This window comes from Anolis carolinensis, chromosome 3 (assembly GCF_035594765.1).
Source record: "Anolis carolinensis isolate JA03-04 chromosome 3, rAnoCar3.1.pri, whole genome shotgun sequence".
NCBI lineage: Eukaryota > Metazoa > Chordata > Lepidosauria > Squamata > Dactyloidae > Anolis > Anolis carolinensis.
In genome coordinates, this window is record NC_085843.1 from 116,816,603 (window position 1) to 116,833,707 (window position 17,105).

The 17,105-nt window shown below is 42.7% G+C and overlaps 1 protein-coding gene across 4 annotated transcripts in view; it reads right to left on the minus strand.

Moving 5' to 3' along the window:
- The window catches only part of st6gal2 (ST6 beta-galactoside alpha-2,6-sialyltransferase 2), a 93,862-nt gene that overhangs the window by 61,283 nt on the left and 15,474 nt on the right, over window positions 1–17,105 (minus strand). The window contains exon 2 of one of the 4 annotated variants that reach the window (XM_062974325.1): window positions 15,024–15,110. The exons of the other annotated variants lie outside the window; for them this stretch is intronic. The gene's annotated coding sequence lies outside the window, so the exon portion shown is untranslated. The remainder of the gene's footprint in view (window positions 1–15,023; window positions 15,111–17,105) is intronic. 4 annotated transcript variants of the gene reach the window in all.

A 17,105-nucleotide genomic window follows, 5' to 3' on the forward strand; every position in this document is an offset into this window, starting at 1 on the left:
GATTATAACATGAACAGTTGACAAGCTGCCTTGAAATATGGCTGACCCATGATAATCTTCTCTTTTAAGATCCTGTATTATAAAGTGTATTATATGAAGCATGAAGAGCAACAGCAAGGCACCATAGGACTGGCCTATATTTCACTATGAATTGAAACATTCCATAGTTTTGCAAATGAAATGAAAATTCCAACATTTTGGCCAAGCTAGAATGGGATTCAGACAGTTGCAATAAACGTTTTCAAAGCTAAGATCTTTGTAGGAAAATAGACCTTATACTATAGGCTTGTTGTTGTTTAATGGTTTATTATAACTAATTGAGGGAAAATTGGGGAGAAGGCAGGATGATGATGATTCTCAAACAATGTGATACCTCAGGCACCTTTGGCCCCTGACCATTGCTGACCAGGACGAAGAAGACTTTGGTTTTCTCCCACGTCAGCAAGATTCAACTCCTTTCCAGATGCCTTCTATTGACATTTCCGAGCCAGCGCCAATTAAGGATGGCCTTGAAACAGCTCTCCCAGATTCTCCTGACGGGTTAGTGTTTGATTGCAGGGCATTTTTGAAAACAGAGAGATCGCAGAGACAAAGTTTGAGGAGAAGCTCCAGATTAGCGGAGCGTGGTGACTATGGCTAAGCTCAGTTCTCTTGGGAAGAATTAGGGAGTCAGGCACCTGGCTTGGGGGAGCTTATGAACTTCAATAAAAGTATTGTGCTGGAAACTTTCCTTTGCGGTGTCAACGTTACTTCTTACTGAGAAGCATCATTGTCTCTAGCTCCTGAATCCCAAGCGGTCTGACGGTGCATTTACTCCTGAGTAGACCGGGCTTCTTGCCGAAGTTTGGACTGCGTTTCAACTCCAGCACATCTAGCTTGTGCCTTGCCTTGAAATCTTGCTTTTGGACATTTACTCCAGAGAACTCATCTGTGCTACCTTGCTCCTTTTCCCCACTTAATACTCAAGTCGAGTTTGAGTGTGTTTTGGTTTCTGGACTTTGGACCTTAATATTGGACATAAGACTTTCACTTATTGGACTAATTTTGATCTTTCCTGAAAGGTCAATTGCTTGTTCAACTTTTCTGCTTATTTTCTTTTGGAACTTTATTTGCTTCAATAAAGATATTATATTGTACTAGCTGTGCCCGGCCACGCATTGCTGTGGCGAAGTATGGTGGTATGGGAAATAAAGTATTGAGGAATTGGTGGTAGTTAAGGTCAAGGGTAAAGGTTTTCCCCAGACATTAAGTCCAGTCATGTCTGACTCTGGAGGTTGGTGCTCATCTCCATTTCTAAGCCGAAGAGCCGGCGTTGTCCGTAGACTCCTCCAAGGTCATGTGGGATGACTACATGGAGCGGCGTTACCTTCCCGCCGGAGCAGTACCTATTGATGCACTCACATTTGCATGTTTTCGAACTTCTGGGTTGGCAGAAGCTGGAGCTAACAGTGGGGGCTCTCTCCGCTCCCCCAATTCAAACCTGTGGCCTTTCAGTCCAGAAGTTCAGCAGCTCAGCGCTTTAACACGCTGCACCATCAGGGGATATTATTTCCTAAAGGTTGTGAATATACAATATTTCTGATTGGTTTTTTTGTTTGTTGGAGGCAAGTATGAATGCTGCAATTAGGAAAAATGATTAGGATGTAATGGCCTTGCAGCTTTAAAGCCTGGCTGTTTCCTCCCTGAGTGAATTTTTTGTTGGGAGGTGTTAGCTGGCCCGGATTGTTTCCTGTCTGGAATTCCCTTGTTTTCAGAGTGGTGTTGTTTGCGATATTTTATGTGCTTCTACTGTCTGTGGCCCTGAGAAAACAGAGGATTTTCCAGACTTTGATGATGGGAATACTTTGTTGGGAGGTGTTAGCTGGCCCTGATTGTTTCCTGTCTGGAATACCCTTGTTTTCAGAGTGGTGTTGTTTGCGATATTTTATGTGCTTCTACTGTCTGTGGCCCTGAGAAAACAGGATTTGTCAGACTTTGATGATGGGAATACTTTGTTGGGAGGTGTTAGCTGGCCCTGATTGTTTCCTGTGTGGAATTCCCCTGTTTATTTACTGTCCTGGTTTTAGAGATTATATTGTTCTGCATTATTCTATCCCAGTAATTATTTCATATTAAAGAAGAATCTAACTTATCCAACATTCGCTTATACAATGTTCTGGATTATACAACGCAGTCTGCCTTTTCATAATCAATGCTTGTGTAGTCAGTGTTTTAAATTCATTGTGATATTTTAGTGGTAAATTTGTAAATACAGTACAGTAGAGTCTCACTTATCCAACATAAACGGGCCGGCAGAACGTTGGATAAGTGAATATGTTGGATAATGAGGAATTAAGAATAACCCTATTAAACATCAAATTAAGTTATGATTTTACAAATTAAGCACCAAAACATCATGTTAGACAACAAATTTGTCAGAAAAAGTAGTTCAGTACACAGTAATGCTATATAGTAATTACTGTATTAATGAATTTAGCACCAAAATATCACGATATATTGAAAGCATTGACTACAAAAATGCGTTGGATAATCCAGAACGTTGGATAAGCGAGACTCTACTGTAAATACTACATAGCATTACTGCGCATGGAACTACTTTTTCTGTCAAATTTGTTGTATAATATGATGTTTTGGTGCTTAATTTGTATAACGATTACCTAATTTGATGTTTAATTGGCTTTTCCTGAATCCCTTCTTATTATCCAACATATTCACTTATCCTGCCGGCCTGTTTACGTTGGATAAGTGAGACTCTACTTTATATTTCTAATCTTATATTATCTGCTCAGAACTGGATTATCTGAGGCCCCTTCTTCACAGCTGTATAAAATGCACACTGAAGTGGATTATATGGTAGTGTGGAGTCAAGATAATCCAGTGCAAAGCAGATAATATAAGATTATAAATGGGTTATATAGCTGTGTGGAAGGGCCTTGAGTCTACACTGCCATATAATCCAGTGCAAATTAGATAATCTGTGGAAGAAGTCTAAGTGAGGCCTAAATCTGCCTGTCCCCTAACTGAAACCTGGCTGTCCCTTGGTTGCTAGGCAACCAAGTGGGCAGAGATTAGCCCTCTAAACTGGCAGCAATTGGATAAAAAAAATTATTGCTCTCCCTCTAATTAGGACTTTATTTTTCTTTTCTTTTTGTTGTATCAACCTTGAGGCGTGGATGATGGGTTGTGTTGTCAAATTTTGAGGTTGGGGGGCCTGTACTTTTGTTGTTTTGTGAATTGCCGTGATGCCATCACTCTTTTATATATATAGATTGGTCTCTGTGTTGGTTTTCAGTGCTCTCGCTGCCCAGGGGTGTAACAAACAACCTCACAAGTAGATGAGGTATGGATTGTTGCAGATGAATTCACATGGAAATAATTCCTTGAACATATGTGCTTCAAAAAGATAAGCCACCTGTTCTCCAAGACCTTGTTGAAAGAGTCTTCCCAGTAGGAGTTCCCCAGTTATGGACTGATCTCTGCAATGAAGCTCTCCAGGCATCTATTTCCTTGCAATGTTAGTGCCAGACAAAATATTTTATTTTCTAATTTATCTAAGAGAGTTCTATTGTCCATATCACTTTTGCAATGTTGTCACAGCTCCCATGTCCAGTTTTAACTGGGATAGACCCACAGAGTTAATGGATCTAATATTAAATGTTGGCTTAGTTACAAAATTTCCATTGATCAAATGGGTTTGTTTTAGTTGGAACTATCAACTAGAATTAGGCATTATATTTTATAAGTTTGTTCTTATTTGCATCTTTTTACATAGTTACTGTTTTTTTAAAACAGAATAAATCACAATGTTTCTATTTTGTAGGATTTATTTACCTAAAATACATAATAAATAAACATTTGTATTTGTTACCCAATTAAAACATCATTAAATGAATTTCTAGAAATTCAGTTGACAGCCAGAATAAGTTTCACAAAATGTCAACTTTCTGATGTAATTTAAGGTAACAATTTTGAATTTTGATTGGCTTACTGAAACAGAGACATACTGGACTAGGCATAGTAAGTTAAAAGAATTTAAAAAATGAGATGTTCTTTAACTCTTGGATATTTTCCTAATTATCTCTGGCTCTTTGTAATTTTAAAATGGCTTGGCTCAGAAAATTAAAACTTGCTTTAATGTTTTCTTGGCAAAGCCTAGTGCCTCTGACTAATTTAAGGGTGCTTTGTTATCGAAGTTGAATTATGCACACAGTGTCGGAATTACCTCATTGCCAACTCCACTAGCTGGCATTTGTACACATTGGAAAAACCAGTATCAGTACTATAAAAGCTGCCTGCACTCAGTTCCTCAAGTTGTTAGGATTACACTTCTCATTTCCTTTAAGTTAAGCTCTATTGTTTTTTTTCTCTACACTAATATTTTATAAGAATATTACTATGGCACCCCATTAAAAAAAATGTCAGTCGCCATGAAACCCCTCCTCCTTGGTATGACAGTGCTTTATTTTGTTTTCATCATCTTGCCAAAAAAACAACAAAAAACCCTGTATTTTGTGCATAAAGGTAGAACTCTGTAAAAATGCTATCACTGAGATCCTGTATCAAAGGCTATAATAATACTCATGTATATGTCTAGAAATTTTAGTTAAAAATCAACCTCCCCAAGACCCCACTGTACTTGACAATTACAGACCAATCTCCAGCCTCCCATTTCTGGGCATTGTACTGGAACGTGTGGTGGCTTTGCAACTGTGCCGTCCGCCAGACAATTAAAAAAAAAACTATAAAGCTGAAACGTGCCGTCCTTTATCCGGGCGAACTGCAAATCCCTATAAGCTGTCCTAAAATATTGAACGACTGAGTCTGGAGAACTTCAAAAAAGGATGTTTATTCATACAAGGTTGTAAACCTGGCACAGATCTTAAAGTTGCAGAAAATGAAACAAATTTCCATAGGTTTTAGTTGCAGAATTATCCCTGGTTCCAGAAGGCAAAGGTGATTATAAAACCACTATACCCTAATCACGCTGTCTATATTAGAAGGAGAAACTCTTTCCTTCCCTATCTTTACAGCAAAGATTAGTTCTAGAAGCGATGGAATAACCCTGCTCCTCTAACTAGATTTCCTATTCCAGATCAGTATAATTCAATACTTATCTAATTTGGATAGGCTTAGATTGGCCTGGTTTTGAGGATGATTTGTCCCAGTTAGCCTTGCACAGCTCCAGCACGTTGGAAGACTATAGCCAGAATGAAACTCTAAAATGGAGACTAGACCCTGGTAAAAAGGGCGGTCCTAAGATGTTGTACTCTTTGACCAATCATTGCAAAGAAAACTGCAGCCAGCTCTTGCAGACTTCAAGCCACCTTTCCTGGGCTTTTGCAGCCAGAGGCTGAAACAAAATGCAAAGGAGGGAAAACAAACAAACGACCAATAAGTAAGGCAAACCATCGTCCTGGGGGACGGAACACTCCCCGCTTAAATTCCCAGGATGTGGGAATTTACCACTCAAAAACATACAAACCCCTTTGCACATATGACAATACAAACACTAGAACTTTAAACATCTCCAATAAGCAACACGAGGTCACTAATTGGTCTGTCCAAAATGGACACTTTGTCTCTGTTGCAAGTCTTTAATTGAACTTTCCTGACCTTACCATCCGGGCAAGGAAAGGTCTTTAATACAATGCCCATGGGCCATGCATGGCGGGGCAAGTCTTTGTCCTTTAACAACACAACGTTGTTAACCTCAATGTTGTCCTGTGGGCTTTGCCAGATTCTTCTAGCTTGAAGCTGGCTTAAGTACTCAGCTTTCCACCTTTTCCAAAAGTGGTTGGCCAAGGACTGCACCTGTTTCCACAGGGCACGGTGAGTTCCGTCCGGAACTGGCAACATGATGTCCTTCCATCCTGGCACCTTTTGTGTCAAAATAAGTGCAGGAGTCAGTGGTTGTAAGTTCTCAGGGTCACTGGTAAGGGGAACCAGCGGCCGGTTGTTGATAATTGCGGTAACTTCCGCCATAAGTGTCACCAAAACATCATGCGTCAATGACCTATGACTCAAAAGCATGGCATTAAGGATTTTGCGACTAATACCAATCATCCTCTCCCAAACACCACCCATGTGGGAGGCGTGAGGAACATTGAAAGTCCACATAATTTGTTCAGTATTCGTAAAGTTCTGAACCTTTGGGTCTCTCCCAAACCTAGACACACAATTGAGTTCTTTGGTCGCACCTACAAAATTGGTGCCACAGTCCGACCGAATTGACTTAATTGGCCCTCTGAGGGCTATGAACCTTTTTAATGCGTTTAAAAATGATGAAGTGTCCATCCCTTCTATAACTTCTATATGGACAGCTCGTATTACTAAACAAGTAAACAAAACTGCCCACCTCTTGTTATTTACAACACCACCCCTGGTTTTCCTAGTGACAACCTCCCAAGGACCAAACACATCGATTCCCACATGGGAAAAGGGTGGGTCTGTCAAAGTCCTATCCTGAGGTAGTTCTGCCATCAACTGACTTTGACAGTTTCGCCTAAGGCGCCTGCATTTAACACATTTGAAAATACAACTGTTGACCAACCTTTTGGCATTAACTACCCACAGACCTTCATTTCTAAGGGCTGCCTCAGTTAGAGTTCTACCCTGATGATGGATCCTTTCATGGTGATGCCGAACGAGCAGCAATGCAGTGTGACTATTAGGGGGTATGATGATGGGGTTTTTTATGCACGCCTTGAGTTTAGCTTTGGCTAACCTTCCTCCAACTCTCAAAATACCCTCCTTGTCTAGAAATGGGTTTAACTCATTTAGAAGACTTTGATTAGGGATGTTGAGCCCTTGCTCTAGCCTAGCTATTTCCTGCTTGAAAGCAGATCTCTGTACTGACTTGAATATGACGCTCTTAGCCTTTATCATATCCTGGACCTGTAAAGGCTCACTATCTTTGCAAGCTAAACGATGTATAAGCCTAGCAACTGCTCTAAGAAGACTGTGCCACTCCGAAAAACGTTCAAAGCGGTGCAGTTCCAGGTAAGATCTTTGGCCTGTCTTGATTGCAGTGGTGGTCTTGCAGGCTGTTATTTCTGGAACAGACTCTGGTAATTCTATGTTTTCCGAAGGTGAAAAGACCAACGGGAAGTAGACATCCGCTAAACATCGGGGACCCATCAACCAACTGGATCTTAAAACTCGTTGAGCTGATGCTCCTCTAGAAGCGATGTCGGCTGGGTTGTCATTTGTGGCAACATGATGCCACTGGCTAGGTGTGGAGCTAGATAGAATGTTGTTAATTCTATTTGATCTGGGAACTGTGATGGTTTCCAGTCCTTCAGCTTGAGAAGTCCAATTTGCCCAAGCTGCTTTCACCGATGGGGTCAGCTCTTGATCCCATCCTATCTTCTTCAGTGACCAGAGTCTTTTTTCTGTCACATGCCTGTTGTTTGGCAAAGTGGGTTTTTCTGCTTTAAAAGGCAGAGGGGCTATCCAATTTCCCTCGGGACTCCGGGAAACTTGAGAGTTCATGATCTCTAAAAACCTCTGTTCATCTTTGGAAAGCGCTGTAGTTTCATCCCTTTCGGAGACTTCAAAGATGGAAGAATACTCTGGTGTTATCCCCTGACAATAGACCGAGATATGACTCAAACAGCTATGCATTAGTGTGGGGCGACTACCTTGAAGCACATGCGCTTGACGAGTGCCCACCGACGATGGAGGGTGCATCCTATTTATGCACACTGGGCCTGTAACTGTCCAGCCTAGTGGTAGCAGCTGAGCAATGGGCGCCCCTGGAGGTCCCTTAACTTGGTCGTTCACATAGAACAAGTTCGGACAGTCCGCACCAAGCAGAAGGGCAATGTCCACATCTGGACGGAAAGCAGGTAAGGCGTTCTTCAGCCTTCGCAAGTGTGGATGAGCCTCCACAACTTCTCTAGTTACAATCTGCCTTTTGTTCCGGGGAATAGAGGAACACTCAATGAGGTCTGGTAACTCGAACAGTCTCTTCTGGTCACAAGAGGAGACAACAAAGCCGGATGCTATGCGACCCTGCAACTTCTTCTTCCCTACACAGGTGGACATGGTGTAGTCGACCGTCTGGGTTTTTATGTCAAACAGTTGGAAAAACTCTGGAGTCGCCAGGGAGGCGTCGCTTTGTGAATCCAAAGCCACGTAAAGTCTCTTTTTAAGCCAAGGTCTTCTGGCTGGATATACATCTGCTAGGCAGATGGGATGGCAGACTCTGAACTGGTGCACGTCAGAGCATAGTTCAGTACAGGCGACCGATGGGGCATCCTCCTGCATCCGTGACGCGGTCTGCATGTTGGTGGCTTCAGTAGATGACCCTTCTTTGGAAGACGTGTCCCCTTTGGCGCGGGAGACAGCGTCAGAGTTGTGCATCGCGGTGCAATGCTTAAGGCTGTTACACCTTGCGCATTTGACGTCCTCTTTGCAGTTGGATGCAAAGTGAGGAGTTGCTCCACAGCACCTAAAACATATGCCCAGCTTCTGTACAATCTGTTGTCTTTCTTTATATGTCTTCCTACTAAACTCCCTGCAGTTGGCCAAGCTGTGAGGCTTTTGGTGAATAGGGCAAAGCAACTCTTTTACCTCTGACCTGGGTTCGTCAGTCTTGTGTTGAGTTTCGACTGCCTTTACGCTGACAGGTCTATTGGCCTCTCTAGGTGGTTTCTTGTCCACTTCAGGCGCCTTCCCTGTATGGATCCCTTGATATAAGGTGGGCAGGCCCGTCTGTGGATCATTCCTTTCCCTGGCCGCTCTGGTGATGAACTGGACCAGATGGGAAAACGGTGGGTACGCCTGAGAATGGGCCTCCTTGTAGTTAAAAACCTGTTTCCCCCAGTCTTCCTGCAGGGCAAAGGGAAGTTTGTCCAGAATCTGCCGCTGGGACAGATGCTGATCGAGGCACTGCAGTCCAGGCAACTCTGGATTCTCCTTGGCCGACTCTAACTCTGCAAGAAGATCACTGAGGTCCCACAAGAGCTTGCAGTCCTTGAGCTTTAAGGTTGGGAACCTTTGCAGCTTGTCCATTAGAGATGCTTCAATCTCCGTGCTAGCTCCATACCGCTGGTCTAATCTGTCCCAGGCCTTTTCCAAGGCTTTGTTGGGATCAGCTACGTGGGCTGAATATATTCTCTTAACTTGAGAAGATGATGCTGGACCCAACCAGGCGCCTAGCAGGGTCAGCTCTTCTTCAGGCAACAACTTTAAGTCTCTAATTGCCCTCTTGAAGGTAACCTTCCAGAGAAGGAACTCTTCAGGCTTGTCTGAAAACTTTTCAACTCCCTTGTCTTTGAGGTCTCTTTTGGGACTTCTAAGGATCGAGACGAGTTGGGATTCTGGCGTCGACGGGAACAAGTGTGGCGTTGGCTGCTGTGGGGAGAAATCCCACCATACTCCTTGCGTCGACCTTTGGTCTTTTGGAGGGATGACATCGTCTGTAGATGGACCGATGGTTCCCTTTGGACTTGCTTGTAGGGCCCAATTGGTGGTAGGCTTTGATGGTTTGGCTGACTGTTCAGGAATCTTAGTAGGAGGCACAGGCAACCTGAGCAAAGACGAGCTCCCCGCTATGATGCTCTGAACTTTAGGCAACCCGAAGGCAACTTTAGGGCCCTGTTCTGACCGAAGAGAGAAGTCTTCATGTTCCTCGTCAGAAAGCTGGCTGTTTAAACTATTAAGGTGCACAAGCACCTTGGAGGAAGGGTCCTGCATTGGCAACTGACTTACATTTTCTTCTGTGAGTTGCCCACTTAGGACCTTGGCCAAAGTCTCAGCTTTTACCTTTTTGGCAGTAGCATCCATCCTTATTCTAAGCATTTCTATTTCACATTGCCTTTGGGCCTGTTCTATTTGGAGTCGCTGTTCCTCCTCTTTAAGGTGGAAAGTGTGGTCAGCTGCTTTTGCATCAGCTTCCGCCTCCGCAACCTTGCTCTGTAGCTCCAGACGTGCAGCCTCCTTAATGTGCAAGGCAGCTAGGGAAGAGATGGCACTCCCAGCAGCAGAAGACTTGCTAGAGTGGCTGTGTTTAGACGATGCACGCTCCCTTAGTTTAGATACCTGGCTAGACCGGTTGGACTTAAGACTAAGTGCCACAGCAGGTGATTTTAAAAGATTGGTCTCATGGCTGCATAAGGAAGCTAGGATTGCCCTCACCCTATTTTCTTTCTCATTAGTGTCAGCTAAAACACTCACTATTTCTAACTCTGAATCCTTGGCGTTAATGCGCTCGAGGACCTGGACTATCTTAGACACTAAACCCCTCCAAAGACCGAAGGTCTCTTCGAGGTCTGTCTGTAATATGGATGGCACCCTTGTAATACCCAAGCTCTCTATTCTGCCCATCAATGTTGTGATGCGCTCCCATGCCGAACCTAACCTCACATGGAGGAACTCCTTTTCGTCTATTAGATGGGCTAGCATTTTGGCTGAAGGGTGCTTTATCCTTTGGGGCCTTTCATTCCTACTTTCAGCCTCAGGAGGAGATATACCATCTGTATCATCTTGAAATTGCATAGACATTATATATTCTTAGTAGCAAGTAAATTTACAACAAAGGCAAATGCAATATACCTGCAAGTAAATTTACAATAAAAGCAAATGCAATATATAATACAATGCACAGCACTTAACCATAGCAATATATATCACTAAGTAACTATACTTTACAAAGATTGTGACCTTTGGCGCCAAACTTTGGTAGGCAAGCTGCAAAATGCCAACTGACAGCAACTTGCCACTTGATACCTCCCTTGCCCGAGTGACGTAAACTGCCAAAATGGCGACTTCGCCAAATTTTCAAGCACCTCGTGCTCTGCGGCTCGAGGCCTGCCGCCGAAGGAGCACCGAGGCTGGCTTTGGAAAGGAGGAGAGAAAAGATGCCTCCTCCCCGCTGTGAAGGGAGGTCACCACCGCAGGACGATGAAGCAGGCCACCACCGCAGGACGATGAGGCAGGTCACCACCGCAGGACGATGAGGCAGGTCACCACCGCAGGACGATGAGGCAGGTCACCACCGCCAGGCGATGAGGCAGGTCACCACCGCAGGACGATGAGGCAGGTCACCACCGCAGGACGATGAGGCAGGTCGAAGCCGGCCGAGTGCTCCGGCCGAACTCGCAGCAGCGTTGCCAGGCCTGTCCAGGTTCTAGCCTGGTTCTGGTGGGCTTCACGCCTCAGAGCCAGCCAAAGAACTGTCGCTGGTGCTCCGCGGCTCGAGGTCTACCGCCGAGGGAGCCCTGGACGTTGCTGGGAACTGCACAGCCTGTGCAAACCCAGAAAGCCACTGGGCCACGTGCGCACACGCGAGCCAAATAGCAAGGAAATAGAGCCCCACTATTTGACTCCTTCAGGTCTGAGAGCGGGCTCCACTGCCTCAGACGCTGGTAGAGTCTTTAGGTATGCAGACTGAGCTCAGGCGGAAAAGCCGCGGCCTAAACTAAACTTCCTAAACTATAAAAAACTATAAGCCGTGCAAGCTAGCTCAAGCGGAAAAACCGCTGATCTCCCTCAAAACTGTGCCGTCTGCCAGACAATTAAAAAAAAAACTATAAAGCTGAAACGTGCCGTCCTTTATCCGGGCGAACTGCAAATCCCTATAAGCTGTCCTAAAATATTGAACGACTGAGTCTGGAGAACTTCAAAAAAGGATGTTTATTCATACAAGGTTGTAAACCTGGCACAGATCTTAAAGTTGCAGAAAATGAAACAAATTTCCATAGGTTTTAGTTGCAGAATTATCCCTGGTTCCAGAAGGCAAAGGTGATTATAAAACCACTATACCCTAATCACGCTGTCTATATTAGAAGGAGAAACTCTTTCCTTCCCTATCTTTACAGCAAAGATTAGTTCTAGAAGCGATGGAATAACCCTGCTCCTCTAACTAGATTTCCTATTCCAGATCAGTATAATTCAATACTTATCTAATTTGGATAGGCTTAGATTGGCCTGGTTTTGAGGATGATTTGTCCCAGTTAGCCTTGCACAGCTCCAGCACGTTGGAAGACTATAGCCAGAATGAAACTCTAAAATGGAGACTAGACCCTGGTAAAAAGGGCGGTCCTAAGATGTTGTACTCTTTGACCAATCATTGCAAAGAAAACTGCAGCCAGCTCTTGCAGACTTCAAGCCACCTTTCCTGGGCTTTTGCAGCCAGAGGCTGAAACAAAATGCAAAGGAGGGAAAACAAACAAACGACCAATAAGTAAGGCAAACCATCGTCCTGGGGGACGGAACAGCAACTCTAAAGTTTTCTGGATGAAGCAGATTATTTAGACTCATTTCAGTCTGATTCAGACCTTCTCCAGTTGATTGTAGATGTCTACAAGATTTAGAGATAGAGATACGGACCTTCAGATAACCTGGACCGAAGACATATAGGGCTTTCAAAACCAGCACTTTGAATTGTGCCCAGAGATGTGTGGAGATGTTGCAACAGAGGTGTTGTTTGATCTCTGTAGCCTCCCCCAGTTAGCAGTCAGCTGCTGTTTTTTTGGACCAACTGAAATTTCTGAGCACTTTTCAAAGGCAGCCCCATGTACAGTAGTCTAACCAGGATGTAACTAAGGCATGTCTCACTGTGGCCAAAACCGACTTTTCCAGGAATGGGTGTAGTTGGCTCACCAGCTTTACTGTGCGAAAGCATTCCTGGTCACTGCTGATACCTGGGCCTCCACGTACAGAGACAAATCCAAGAATACCCACAAATTGTGAACCAGCATATTCAGGGGGAGTGCGGCTGTAACATGGGCTGAATCACTACTCCTAGATTTGTCCTATGACTGATAAGGAGCACCTCTGTCTTGTCTGGATTAAGCTTCAGTTTGTTTGCCCACATCTAGGCCATTACTATCTCCAGGCACCAATTTAGCACAGGAACTGCTTCCTTGGGATTAGGTGGAAAAGAGTAAGTGTTGGTTGTAATCTGCGTATAGATGGCACTGCACTCCAAAACTCCAAATGACTTCTCTCAGCTGTTTCATGTATATGGTGAACAGCATAGGGGACAGAACTGAACCTTGAGAGACCCTACAAGCCAGTGGCGAAGGAGTCCGCCAGCGCCACCCTCTGAGATCATCCTTCCAGTAAGAAATGCAGCCACTGAAAAACAGTACCTCTAAGCCCCATCCCAGAAAGGCAACTCAGAAGTATATCATGGTTGATAGACTCGAAAGCTGCTGAAAGAACCAACAGGAGAACCAACAGAGACAAACTCTCCCTGTCCAGTTCTCTGTGTAAGTCATCCACCAAGACAACCAAAGCTGATTTTTTAAAATTTTGTATTCGCATTGTTTTAAATTGTGACCAGATTGGGTGACTGTCAGACATCTTGAGTTCCCATGGGGAGAAAGGCAGGGTATAAATAAAGTAAATAAATAAATAACCGAAAAACCTGTGTTGACTTACACATAGAGGAATGTGAGAACTGTACCTTAACTGTTATCAAAATGGGAACCTTCCACTTCTCTGAGTGGCAAAAGGCAAGAGCTTTGTCATTCTGGGATAACCTCAAAAAAGCACTGACCCCCTCCGTCTATTCTCTCTGTTATGGTACCACTTCTGATCTTTTTGAATATCTGGTTGGTGAAATATTTGTTGCATCCAGGGGCATCTTGCACCAAGCTGGCATTGGTGCTTTCCATTCTGGGAACGAACTCTAACTTTCCTACAGTCATATCAAAATCCATAACTTTGTCCTTCCTAACCTGCCCTTGACTACATGAATATATAGTAACTTGATGATGACATGACAACAGAGCTACATAGACATGATACACAACTAAGCTAGTGAACTGTGAAAATGCATGATGGGGCATCATGCAGGATCAATGGGGGCTTTCATTGTGCAATGTGAATTCTTGTACACAGTATGCATCAGAACATGTACAACAGTCATGTTGCTGGATCTCCTTGCACAATGATCCCAATAGCATAGCTATATCTCCCTTTTTCTCCTGAGAATATGAACATTGCACAACAGTGCAATTCAACTTTATGTGATCATAAGTCATTTTACAATCACATAAATTCCCATCATGCAGGCCTGTATACTGTCATGAAATAGCATAAACAATTACCTTTTAAAAAGAAAAGAAACATGCACAAAAACAATTTCAATCTTTCCCCGTTGGAAGGAAAGTTTGGGAAATTTTCATTATTTCATGCAAAAGTCATGATTTACAAATCTAACATTTTTATTTCCATCCCCAAAAATAACAGTGCAGTCATTAGGGGCAGGAACAAAGCAACGTTCTGGGAAAGAAGCTTCACTTGAAATGAACTTTACCCATCAGCTTGTAACATTAGAAACTTAGTTCTTCTGGGAAGCATCAGTAATTCTTGAAATAATAAAACAACACCTGGGGTTTTATTGGACTTAGACCACAGGCTGAAGTCAAAGTTTCCATCCCCTCAACCCACAGATGTAGGCGTTTAAGGAAGCAGTACCATAGTTGGTAAAACTTCTTTTTAATCAGAAATCTCTACACATTGTATCTATAAACAGGGCTTGAAATTCACAGGAGGACAATGGAGTTTAGAAATTATTTACAGTAAAATTAGCAGAACCCGAGGAAGCCAAACAGACATATTTTAAGTGATGTTTCAAACATAAGAACCTCCCTGGAATTTTGCCTCAATGCCAGACCATTTCTGAAGATCACATTTTCCTCATCCTGTCTCTCCTTTCCTCCCATCCTGCTCTTCTTTAATCCCTTTTTCACTCTTCTAGTTTCAATTCTAAAACCTATCTGTATTCAACTAATTGCCAAAGCAAGCTTCGTGTTATTCAAAGCAACCTGAATAATTTGTATAACAGACAATAAGGCCTGCTCTTAAGAACCATAAGATCGTCACTAAACAAATAAGCTCAGTGACAGCATTTATTCAAGCTTTCTACAGGGTCAAATGGCCATTTCACAACTTGGAATCTTTGTGCATAAAATAGGAGAGGACTTTAAAAAAATAACTTAACTTAGTTCAGCTATCTATAACCAAATACTTTTATTTAAAAAAACAAAGGAAGGAAACTGTGTACATACTTTGTTGTGTGGCATGGAGATGAAGAACCTTAAAGCATTCAAATATTGTTTAACTGAATCTCTTCTCAGCCTGAATCAGCATTACATCTGCAAATTTTAGGGTTATGCAAAGCCTGTTAATACTTCATACTTTTGCATAGATGATGCTGTTTTAGCCAGATACTCTAGAGAATGAGTTTATACATATTGCAATAAAATCAAACTTGCAATTACCTCTGGCAGCAATACAACACATTTAGATAGGATATACTGTAGTAAACCTTGAAAGTCAGCACTAAGACAGTGCACATTACTGGGACACGAATCAGGGACCCTTTCTCTGAAGTTCAGTGCATGAAGTTCAGTGCAGTTAGTTACAGCTCAAGGATAAAAGCTATCTCTCAGTCCGTCGATCTGTTAACTCTATATGCAAACTGATGTTTATTCAGTGTATGTGGAAGGCAATAAATGATATGCCTGCAGACTAGTTTTTCAAGGCACTTCACAATGATGGAAGTTAGTGCCACTGGTCTGTAGTCCTGAATATTACCAGTGGGGAACTTCTTTAGTTCCGGAACAATGATGGAGGCCTTCAAAAAAGATGAAATAATAGTCTGAGATAAAGGCTGATTAAAAATCAAAGTAAAACACCGGCCAATTGGTCAGCACAGTCTTTAAACAGCCAGTCAGAAATGCTACCTGGTTCAGCAGCCTTCCTAGGATTCGCAACCCTCAAAACACTCCTCACCTCATGCTCCTCCATGGTAAGGTGGAAGCTGCAACTGCCTAATGGCTGAATTCCAGGTACCTCTGGTGGGCTTACTTCAAAGGGAGGGGCCTTATGAATTCCCAAACAGATATCTTCTCTAGTGCTTCAAAATAAACTATAAATGCATGGATACATTTAGACCCCTTCTACACTGCCATATGAAATCCAGATTATCTGCTTTGAACTGGGTTATATGGTAGTGTGTAGACTCATATAATCCAATTCAAAGCAAATAATTTTGATTATCTGCTTTGATAATCTGGATTATACAGCAGTATAGAAGGGGCCTAAGAGGCCTTCTATACATACTGTAAAATCCGGAAGTAACCAGGTTAAAAGGGGGGGATGGCTAAACAATGTTTAGCCAAAGTGCAGGAGAGACTGGGTTAAGAAGTTAAAAGTATGTGTTAAAAATATGCGCTTAAAACTCAATTCAGAATGGAAAAGTGCACCTTTGCATGACTGTCTATCCCTGCAGTCATGCAAAACACTTGCTTTCCTTCCCTCTCCGCTGTATAGACTGCTCCAGAGCATGTGCGATTTTTAAAAAGCCCAAAACAGCTTATCAGCTATCAAATAGACACAATGGTAGTTCAAAGGAAGCACAAATAGAGAGCAATTAAAACTCTCTGAAACTTGTTATTTTATATTTTATAATCTTAAACAGAGGTTGAATTAAGACTTGGGGGAAGAGAAAGATCTGAAGTTTTTTTAATTCCCTCCATTATACGCTGAACCTCATATGCACACATGCAAATTTGCATGTGCGCATATATGTTTCAATGTATAACAGAGTGATTTAAAAAAAAAACTTTCACCAGATGTCCCCTGTCCACCCTCCATGTCGATCCGCTTTAAAAGAGGACTGTGAGGATGGCCAGAGACCATATCCTGGGACTGACAGCTCTATGTGTGGACCTGTTGTCAGGTCCCAGGATTATTTTTGTCTTAGATTTAAAAAATAGATTTTGGCACTGTCTGGAAGTGCCCTAAGATGCATGCCCAGGGGTTAAAGCACAAGCACTATAACTGTGTACTGTAACAGCTCTTGGTATCTGTCTCATCCATGAATGTTCCCATGTAAAAGGAAGATGTAACCAATTCATATTACCACTCCAGCTCAACCACTTTCACCTGTATTTCCTTCATGCTTTACTCCTGGGTCTATAGTCATTACTCAGACACACCTATTGCAATGTACAAGATTATCTGTTTGGAATACTATCACAAACTATACAAGCCCTGATTTGTCATACAGTGGCAAACAAATGCTTAACTTTGCATATGGTAGAAAACACATTTACAAAATTAATCAACAGCAAGAATTTCAAGCA